Source organism: Hetaerina americana, unplaced genomic scaffold (assembly GCF_022747635.1).
Source record: "Hetaerina americana unplaced genomic scaffold, ioHetAmer1.1.p SCAF_192, whole genome shotgun sequence".
Lineage (NCBI taxonomy): Eukaryota > Metazoa > Arthropoda > Insecta > Odonata > Calopterygidae > Hetaerina > Hetaerina americana.
In genome coordinates, this window is record NW_027286755.1 from 64971 (window position 1) to 76794 (window position 11824).

At 38.0% G+C, this 11824-nt stretch overlaps 2 pseudogenes; both read left to right on the forward strand.

The window, feature by feature from the left end:
- Nucleotides 1-309: 309 nt before the first annotated feature.
- LOC139687397 (cell division cycle protein 20 homolog pseudogene) lies at nt 310-5371 on the forward strand (annotated as a pseudogene).
- A 308-nt stretch (nt 5372-5679) lies between these two features.
- On the forward strand, nt 5680-11683 carry LOC139687400 (cell division cycle protein 20 homolog pseudogene; annotated as a pseudogene).
- Nucleotides 11684-11824: the final 141 nt, after the last annotated feature.

An 11824-nucleotide genomic window follows, 5' to 3' on the forward strand; every position in this document is an offset into this window, starting at 1 on the left:
ACATTTTTGTGGATAATACAGCAGTATTGTATAGTTTTGTAAAAGGTCGAGGAGTTGTGTTTAATAATGCCAATGTATTGATGCTTTACATGTCCTTAATAAAAGAATTGTCACGCAATGTGACCTGGAGGTATGTCCCTTCCGAATTGAACCCGGCCGACCGTCCTTCTCGGACCGTCCTACCTCCCTATGCCCGCTCGGCCTCGGATTCGGGGTCCGGGTGGGTATATAGGTGGGACGACGCCTGAGTTGGATCAGTCGATCGAGTTTCGCATAACGGAAGGGGGGTGCCTCCAGATCTCTGACCATTACAAACTCATTGAATATCAAGGAAGAATATCTATCACACTAGATCTGGTGTTACTACTTCGCTTTAAGAGAAGGAATTGGAGTTCACGACATGTCCCATGCTCAGTATTTTAATGAATTGAACAATTTGGTTAAAATGGACGATTCCATGAAAGGTCCCATGCCTAGATGGCAAAGAAAATATCTGGAATCGGCGAATTCGAGCATGAATGTCTCACTCAATTCCACGACAAGCAACAAGTCTCTCTCCGCCAAGACTCCGAACAAAGGTAATGGCTCAGCAGAGGCAATGGCTTCCAAGAAAACTCCATCCAAATCACCAGGTCAAAGGAAAGGCGCCTCCACTCCCGGGTCAGGGAAGAAGCAGAGGACTCCAGTTGGTGGGGATCGCTTCATTCCCAACCGATCAGCCACACATTTCGACTTCGGCCACTTCAAGTTAAACCAGGCAGAAGGAGAAGAAGACTTGGAGTTCCTCAGCCCTTCTGTCAGAGAGAAGCAGCGAATTATGTCCGAGAACCTGATGGGGAATGAAGCTGGGACCAGAATTCTTGCATTCCGTAACAAAGCCCCAGCAGCTCCAGAGGGGCATCAGAACTCAATGAAAGTGGTTTACACTCAGTCTAAGACGCCAGGCTCAGTGAAATCCACAAGATACATACCTCAGACTGCTGAAAAAATTTTAGATGCACCCGACATCATTGATGACTATTACTTGAACCTTGTGGATTGGTCATCTACCAACTTGTTGGCTGTGGCTTTGGGAATGAGTGTGTATTTGTGGGATGCTGAAAGTGGCAACATCAATCACCTCATGGAATTAAATTCTCAGGCAGAATATATTTCATCTCTCTCATGGATACAGGAAGGATGCTATTTGGCTGTTGGAATTAGCAATGGAAGCACACAGCTGTGGGATGTCCCACAAGAGAAACTTCTCAGAACACTCACTGGTCACTCAGGGCGGGTTGGTTCCCTGGCATGGAATTCATACATTCTTACGTCAGGCAGTCGCTCTGGTCATATTCATCAACACGATGTAAGGCAGGCTGAATCACTAGTTGCTGATCTTAATGGCCACTCCCAGGAGGTGTGTGGAATTAAGTGGTCACCAGGAGGGCGGTATCTTGCGTCCGGGGGTAATGACAACATTCTCAATATATGGCCAGCTGCAGGTGGTGGGCAAATTCACTCAGCCACTGAACCTGTCCACACATTCAGTGCCCATCAAGCAGCTGTGAAGGCTCTAGCATGGTGTCCCTGGCAGCCCCAAATACTGGCTAGTGGAGGTGGTACTGCCGATAGATGTATAAAGTTCTGGAATTGTAACCTTGGAACAATGCTGAATTCAGTTGACACAAGGTCTCAGGTTTGCTCTCTATTTATATCTGCTCTCTATCTCTATTCTTTATCTATATTTATTATCTTTGAGGTATTGGCACATTTCATGGAAAAATGAGAAAAATTAAAATTTCTAAAAATGAAATAAATGCCTTCTATACACCTCAAACATTCACTCTATAATGGAAGATTGTTGTTTTTCGCGATATTTTTTGAAATTTGGGCTCTTTTACTAACATTAACACTTGCGATGAAGCATCTTTTATGCTCATTTCTTGTCTTTAATGATTTATTCTGGGTTTTATTTTGTTTATTTCATGAAAATGAACAACAATACACACCTTGGAAACATTTTTGTTTGATTTGTGTCGAGTGAGAATTTCACCTAGAACCCAAAGGGGGGGGTATTGGCACTTTTCATGGAAAAATGAGAAAAATTAAAATTTCTAAAAATGAAATAAATGCCTCCTATACACCTCAAACATTCACTCTATAATGGAAGATTGTAGTTTTTTGCGATATTTTTTGAAATTTGGGCTCTTTTACTAACATTAACACTTGCGATGAGGCATCTTTTATGCTCATTTCTTGTCTTTAATGATTTATTCTGGGTTTTATTTTATTTATTTGATGAAAATGAACAACAATACACACAATGGAAACATTTTTGTTTGATTTGTGTTGAGTGAGTTTTTCACCTAGAACCCAAAGGGGGGGGTATTGGCACTTTTCATGGAAAAATGAGAAAAATTAAAATTTCTAAAAATGAAATAAATGCCTTCTATAAACCTCAAATATTCACTCTATAATGGAAGATTGTTGTTTTTCGCAATATTTTTTGAAATTTGGGCTCTTTTACTAACATTAACACTTGCGATGAGGCATCTTTTATGCTCATTTCTTGTCTTTAATGTATTATTCTGGGTTTTATTTTGTTTATTTGATGAAAATGAACAACAATACACACCATGGAAACATTTTTGTTTGATTTGTGTCGAGTGAGAATTTCACCTAGAACCCAAAGGGGGGGGTATTGGCACTTTTCATGGAAAAATGAGAAAAATTAAAACTTCTAAAAATGAAATAAATGCCTTCTATACACCTCAAACATTCACTCTATAATGGAAGATTGTAGTTTTTCGCAATATTTTTTTAAATTTGGGCTCTTTTACTAACATTAACACTTGCGCTGAGGCATCTTTTATGCTCATTTCTTGTCTTTAATGATTTATTCTGGGTTTTATTTTGTTTATTTGATGAAAATGAACAACAATAAACACCATGGAAACATTTTTGTTTGATTTGTGTCGTGTGAGAATTTCACCTAGAACCCAAAGGGGGGGGTATTGGCACTTTTCATGGAAAAATGAGAAAAATTAAAATTTCTAAAAATGAAATAAATGCCTTCTATACACCTCAAACATTCACTCTATAATGGAAGATTGTAGTTTTTCGCAATATTTTTTGAAATTTGGGCTCTTTTACTAACATTAACACTTGCGCTGAGGCATCTTTTATGCTCATTTCTGGTTTTTAATGATTTATTCTGGGTTTTATTTTGTTTATTTGATGAAAATGAACAACAATACACACCTTGGAAACATTTTTGTTTGATTTGTGTCGAGTGAGAATTTCACCTAGAACCCAAAGGGGGGGGTATTGGCACTTTTCATGGAAAAATGAGAAAAATTAAAATTTCTAAAAATGAAATAAATGCCTTCTATACACCTCAAACATTCACTCTATAATGGAAGATTGTTGTTTTTCGCAATATTTTTTGAAATTTTGGCTCTTTTACTAACATTAACACTTGCGCTGAGGCATCTTTTATGCTCATTTCTTGTCTTTAATGTATTATTCTGGGTTTTATTTTGTTTATTTGATGAAAATGAACAACAATACACACCATGGAAACATTTTTGTTTGATTTGTGTCGAGTGAGAATTTCACCTAGAACCCAAAGGGGGGGGTATTGGCACTTTTCATGGAAAAATGAGAAAAATTAAAATTTCTAAAAATGAAATAAATGCCTTCTATACACATCAAACATTCACTCTTTAATGGAAGATTGTTGTTTTTCGCAATATTTTTTGAAATTTGGGCTCTTTTACTAACATTAACACTTGCGATGAGGCATCTTTTATGCTCATTTCTTGTCTTGAATGTATTATTCTGGGTTTTATTTTGTTTATTTGATGAAAATGAACAACAATACACACCATGGAAACATTTTTGTTTGATTTGTGTCGAGTGAGAATTTAACCTAGAACCCAAAGGGGGGGTATTGGCACTTTTCATGGAAAAATGAGAAAAATTAAAATTTCTAAAAATGAAATAAATGCCTTCTATACATCTCAAACATTCACTCTATAATGGAAGATTGTTGTTTTTCGCAATATTTTTTGAAATTTTGGCTCTTTTACTAACATTAACACTTGCGCTGAGGCATCTTTTATGCTCATTTCTTGTCTTTAATGTATTATTTTGGGTTTTATTTTGTTTATTTGATGAAAATGAACAACAATACACACCATGGAAACATTTTTGTTTGATTTGTGTCGAGTGAGAATTTCACCTAGAACCCAAAGGGGGGGGTATTGGCACATTTCATGGAAAAATGAGAAAAATTAAAATTTCTAAAAATGAAATAAATGCCTTCTATTCACCTCAAACATTCACTCTATAATGGAAGATTGTTGTTTTTCGCAATATTTTTTGAAATATGGGCTCTTTTACTAACATTAACACTTGCGCTGAGGCATCTTTTATGCTCATTTCTTGTCTTGAATGATTTATTCTATGTTTTATTTTGTTTATTTGATGAAAATGAACAACAATACACACCATGGAAACATTTTTGTTTGATTTGTGTCGAGTGAGAATTTCACCTAGAACCCAAAGGGGGGGGGGGGCCTTCAGGATCACTCATGGTCAAAATAGACCTTAAAGATGCCTTTTGGCAGATACCTATCGCTCCGGAGCATAGGCACAACTACGGCGTTTATCACAAAGGGGAAACATACGTATGGACGCGTCTCCCCATGGGACACGCGCTCGCCCCAGCCATTATGCAGCGGTGGGCGCGTGCGGTGATAAACGAAGTACATCGCGAGTTCGGGATAGTAATGATCGCGTATTTGGATGACTGGTTGCTGTTGTTTAATAGGGAAACGGAACACCTCGTACCAGACGTGGTACAGTTCCTACGCGATACCCTGCAAATCACCATAAATTTCAAGAAAAGTCGTTTAATCCCAGCAACCAGAATTAAGTACTTAGGCGTAATTATCAATACCGTCGCAATGACCCTGAAACTAACGCGTTACTCTCTAAGACGGATTTGTTACATTAAAGACGTGATTAAACGCATCCGCACCCGCGATATCCCCAAGGCAGCGGGATTTATTTCATGGTGTGTCTATGTCCTTCGTCTACCGTTGTTCCTGATCACTCAGACAGCGCAACGCGACACAACATGGTTGTCCCGTCTATGGGATGACGGAACCTGGCACCAGCCGCGGGAATTTGTAAACTATAAATATATAATGGACGTTTATAGCGATGCCACACCATGGCAAGTGGCATGGACAATACCAATGTTATCGGCAACAGAAGTGTGGGCCTTAGAAGAGGAAGTGCCAATAGTAACCGCCGAAGCCTTGGCAGCTATCATGGCGGCACATCACGCCATAAGTGTGGCAGAGCCGGACACGGCAATTAACATTTTTGTGGATAATACAGCAGTATTGTATAGTTTTGTAAAAGGTCGAGGAGTTGTGTTTAATAATGCCAATGTATTGATGCTTTACATGTCCTTAATAAAAGAATTGTCACGCAATGTGACCTGGAGGTATGTCCCTTCCGAATTGAACCCGGCCGACCGTCCTTCTCGGACCGTCCTACCTCCCTATGCCCGCTCGGCCTCGGATTCGGGGTCCGGGTGGGTATATAGGTGGGACGACGCCTGAGTTGGATCAGTCGATCGAGTTTCGCATAACGGAAGGGGGGTGCCTCCAGATCTCTGACCATTACAAACTCATTGAATATCAAGGAAGAATATCTATCACACTAGATCTGGTGTTACTACTTCGCTTTAAGAGAAGGAATTGGAGTTCACGACATGTCCCATGCTCAGTATTTTAATGAATTGAACAATTTGGTTAAAATGGACGATTCCATGAAAGGTCCCATGCCTAGATGGCAAAGAAAATATCTGGAATCGGCGAATTCGAGCATGAATGTCTCACTCAATTCCACGACAAGCAACAAGTCTCTCTCCGCCAAGACTCCGAACAAAGGTAATGGCTCAGCAGAGGCAATGGCTTCCAAGAAAACTCCATCCAAATCACCAGGTCAAAGGAAAGGCGCCTCCACTCCCGGGTCAGGGAAGAAGCAGAGGACTCCAGTTGGTGGGGATCGCTTCATTCCCAACCGATCAGCCACACATTTCGACTTCGGCCACTTCAAGTTAAACCAGGCAGAAGGAGAAGAAGACTTGGAGTTCCTCAGCCCTTCTGTCAGAGAGAAGCAGCGAATTATGTCCGAGAACCTGATGGGGAATGAAGCTGGGACCAGAATTCTTGCATTCCGTAACAAAGCCCCAGCAGCTCCAGAGGGGCATCAGAACTCAATGAAAGTGGTTTACACTCAGTCTAAGACGCCAGGCTCAGTGAAATCCACAAGATACATACCTCAGACTGCTGAAAAAATTTTAGATGCACCCGACATCATTGATGACTATTACTTGAACCTTGTGGATTGGTCATCTACCAACTTGTTGGCTGTGGCTTTGGGAATGAGTGTGTATTTGTGGGATGCTGAAAGTGGCAACATCAATCACCTCATGGAATTAAATTCTCAGGCAGAATATATTTCATCTCTCTCATGGATACAGGAAGGATGCTATTTGGCTGTTGGAATTAGCAATGGAAGCACACAGCTGTGGGATGTCCCACAAGAGAAACTTCTCAGAACACTCACTGGTCACTCAGGGCGGGTTGGTTCCCTGGCATGGAATTCATACATTCTTACGTCAGGCAGTCGCTCTGGTCATATTCATCAACACGATGTAAGGCAGGCTGAATCACTAGTTGCTGATCTTAATGGCCACTCCCAGGAGGTGTGTGGAATTAAGTGGTCACCAGGAGGGCGGTATCTTGCGTCCGGGGGTAATGACAACATTCTCAATATATGGCCAGCTGCAGGTGGTGGGCAAATTCACTCAGCCACTGAACCTGTCCACACATTCAGTGCCCATCAAGCAGCTGTGAAGGCTCTAGCATGGTGTCCCTGGCAGCCCCAAATACTGGCTAGTGGAGGTGGTACTGCCGATAGATGTATAAAGTTCTGGAATTGTAACCTTGGAACAATGCTGAATTCAGTTGACACAAGGTCTCAGGTTTGCTCTCTATTTATATCTGCTCTCTATCTCTATTCTTTATCTATATTTATTATCTTTGAGGTATTGGCACATTTCATGGAAAAATGAGAAAAATTAAAATTTCTAAAAATGAAATAAATGCCTTCTATACACCTCAAACATTCACTCTATAATGGAAGATTGTTGTTTTTCGCGATATTTTTTGAAATTTGGGCTCTTTTACTAACATTAACACTTGCGATGAAGCATCTTTTATGCTCATTTCTTGTCTTTAATGATTTATTCTGGGTTTTATTTTGTTTATTTCATGAAAATGAACAACAATACACACCTTGGAAACATTTTTGTTTGATTTGTGTCGAGTGAGAATTTCACCTAGAACCCAAAGGGGGGGGTATTGGCACTTTTCATGGAAAAATGAGAAAAATTAAAATTTCTAAAAATGAAATAAATGCCTCCTATACACCTCAAACATTCACTCTATAATGGAAGATTGTAGTTTTTTGCGATATTTTTTGAAATTTGGGCTCTTTTACTAACATTAACACTTGCGATGAGGCATCTTTTATGCTCATTTCTTGTCTTTAATGATTTATTCTGGGTTTTATTTTATTTATTTGATGAAAATGAACAACAATACACACAATGGAAACATTTTTGTTTGATTTGTGTTGAGTGAGTTTTTCACCTAGAACCCAAAGGGGGGGGTATTGGCACTTTTCATGGAAAAATGAGAAAAATTAAAATTTCTAAAAATGAAATAAATGCCTTCTATAAACCTCAAATATTCACTCTATAATGGAAGATTGTTGTTTTTCGCAATATTTTTTGAAATTTGGGCTCTTTTACTAACATTAACACTTGCGATGAGGCATCTTTTATGCTCATTTCTTGTCTTTAATGTATTATTCTGGGTTTTATTTTGTTTATTTGATGAAAATGAACAACAATACACACCATGGAAACATTTTTGTTTGATTTGTGTCGAGTGAGAATTTCACCTAGAACCCAAAGGGGGGGGTATTGGCACTTTTCATGGAAAAATGAGAAAAATTAAAACTTCTAAAAATGAAATAAATGCCTTCTATACACCTCAAACATTCACTCTATAATGGAAGATTGTAGTTTTTCGCAATATTTTTTTAAATTTGGGCTCTTTTACTAACATTAACACTTGCGCTGAGGCATCTTTTATGCTCATTTCTTGTCTTTAATGATTTATTCTGGGTTTTATTTTGTTTATTTGATGAAAATGAACAACAATAAACACCATGGAAACATTTTTGTTTGATTTGTGTCGTGTGAGAATTTCACCTAGAACCCAAAGGGGGGGGTATTGGCACTTTTCATGGAAAAATGAGAAAAATTAAAATTTCTAAAAATGAAATAAATGCCTCCTATACACCTCAAACATTCACTCTATAATGGAAGATTGTAGTTTTTTTGCGATATTTTTTGAAATTTGGGCTCTTTTACTAACATTAACACTTGCGATGAGGCATCTTTTATGCTCATTTCTTGTCTTTAATGATTTATTCTGGGTTTTATTTTATTTATTTGATGAAAATGAACAACAATACACACCAAGGAAACATTTTTGTTTGATTTGTGACGAGTGAGAATTTCACCTAGAACCCAAAGGGGGGGGTTTTGGCACATTTCATGGAAAAATGAGAAAAATTATAATTTCTAAAAATGAAATAAATGCCTTCTATACACCTCAAACATTCACTCTATAATGGAAGATTGTAGTTTTTTGCGATATTTTTTGAAATTTGGGCTCTTTTACTAACATTAACACTTGCGATGAGGCATCTTTTATGCTCATTTCTTGTCTTTAATGATTTATTCTGGGTTTTATTTTGTTTATTTGATGAAAATGAACAACAATACACACCATGGAAACATTTTTGTTTGATTTGTGTCGAGTGAGAATTTCACCTAGAACCCAAAGGGGGGGGGTATTGGCACTTTTCATGGAAAAATGAGAAAAATTAAAATTTCTAAAAATGAAATAAATGCCTTCTATACACCTCAAACATTCACTCTATAATGGAAGATTGTTGTTTTTCGCGATATTTTTTGAAATTTGGGCTCTTTTACTAACATTAACACTTGCGATGAGGCATCTTTTATGCTCATTTCTTGTCTTGAATGATTTATTCTATGTTTTATTTTGTTTATTTGATGAAAATGAACAACAATACACACAATGGAAACATTTTTGTTTGATTTGTGTTGAGTGAGTTTTTCACCTAGAACCCAAAGGGGGGGGTATTGGCACTTTTCATGGAAAAATGAGAAAAATTAAAATTTCTAAAAATGAAATAAATGCCTTCTATACACCTCAAACATTCACTCTATAATGGAAGATTGTAGTTTTTCGCAATATTTTTTGAAATTTGGGCTCTTTTACTAACATTAACACTTGCGCTGAGGCATCTTTTATGCTCATTTCTGGTTTTTAATGATTTATTCTGCGTTTTATTTTGTTTATTTGATGAAAATGAACAACAATACACACCTTGGAAACATTTTTGTTTGATTTGTGTCGAGTGAGAATTTCACCTAGAACCCAAAGGGGGGGGTATTGGCACTTTTCATGGAAAAATGAGAAAAATTAAAATTTCTAAAAATGAAATAAATGCCTTCTATACACCTCAAACATTCACTCTATAATGGAAGATTGTTGTTTTTCGCAATATTTTTTGAAATTTTGGCTCTTTTACTAACATTAACACTTGCGCTGAGGCATCTTTTATGCTCATTTCTTGTCTTTAATGTATTATTCTGGGTTTTATTTTGTTTATTTGATGAAAATGAACAACAATACACACCATGGAAACATTTTTGTTTGATTTGTGTCGAGTGAGAATTTCACCTAGAACCCAAAGGGGGGGGTATTGGCACTTTTCATGGAAAAATGAGAAAAATTAAAATTTCTAAAAATGAAATAAATGCCTTCTATACACATCAAACATTCACTCTTTAATGGAAGATTGTTGTTTTTCGCAATATTTTTTGAAATTTGGGCTCTTTTACTAACATTAACACTTGCGATGAGGCATCTTTTATGCTCATTTCTTGTCTTGAATGTATTATTCTGGGTTTTATTTTGTTTATTTGATGAAAATGAACAACAATACACACCATGGAAACATTTTTGTTTGATTTGTGTCGAGTGAGAATTTAACCTAGAACCCAAAGGGGGGGGTATTGGCACTTTTCATGGAAAAATGAGAAAAATTAAAATTTCTAAAAATGAAATAAATGCCTTCTATACATCTCAAACATTCACTCTATAATGGAAGATTGTTGTTTTTCGCAATATTTTTTGAAATTTTGGCTCTTTTACTAACATTAACACTTGCGCTGAGGCATCTTTTATGCTCATTTCTGGTTTTTAATGATTAATTCTGGGTTTTATTTTGTTTATTTGATGAAAATGAACAACAATACACACCTTGGAAACATTTTTGTTTGATTTGTGTCGAGTGAGAATTTCACCTAGAACCCAAAGTGTGGGGTATTGGCACTTTTCATGGAAAAATGAGAAAAATTAAAATTTCTAAAAATGAAATAAATGCCTTCTATACACCTCAAACATTCACTCTATAATGGAAGATTGTTGTTTTTCGCGATATTTTTTGAAATTTGGGCTCTTTTACTAACATTAACACTTGCGATGAGGCATCTTTAATGCTCATTTCTTGTCTTGAATGATTTATTCTATGTTTTATTTTGTTTATTTGATGAAAATGAACAACAATACACACCATGGAAACATTTTTGTTTGATTTGTGTCGAGTGAGAATTTCACCTAGAACCCAAAGGGGGGGGGGGGCCTTCAGGATCACTCATGGTCAAAATAGACCTTAAAGATGCCTTTTGGCAGATACCTATCGCTCCGGAGCATAGGCACAACTACGGCGTTTATCACAAAGGGGAAACATACGTATGGACGCGTCTCCCCATGGGACACGCGCTCGCCCCAGCCATTATGCAGCGGTGGGCGCGTGCGGTGATAAACGAAGTACATCGCGAGTTCGGGATAGTAATGATCGCGTATTTGGATGACTGGTTGCTGTTGTTTAATAGGGAAACGGAACACCTCGTACCAGACGTGGTACAGTTCCTACGCGATACCCTGCAAATCACCATAAATTTCAAGAAAAGTCGTTTAATCCCAGCAACCAGAATTAAGTACTTAGGCGTAATTATCAATACCGTCGCAATGACCCTGAAACTAACGCGTTACTCTCTAAGACGGATTTGTTACATTAAAGACGTGATTAAACGCATCCGCACCCGCGATATCCCCAAGGCAGCGGGATTTATTTCATGGTGTGTCTATGTCCTTCGTCTACCGTTGTTCCTGATCACTCAGACAGCGCAACGCGACACAACATGGTTGTCCCGTCTATGGGATGACGGAACCTGGCACCAGCCGCGGGAATTTGTAAACTATAAATATATAATGGACGTTTATAGCGATGCCACACCATGGCAAGTGGCATGGACAATACCAATGTTATCGGCAACAGAAGTGTGGGCCTTAGAAGAGGAAGTGCCAATAGTAACCGCCGAAGCCTTGGCAGCTATCATGGCGGCACATCACGCCATAAGTGTGGCAGAGCCGGACACGGCAATTAACATTTTTGTGGATAATACAGCAGTATTGTATAGTTTTGTAAAAGGTCGAGGAGTTGTGTTTAATAATGCCAATGTATTGATGCTTTACATGTCCTTAATAAAAGAATTGTCACGCAATGTGACCTGGAGGTATGTCCCTTC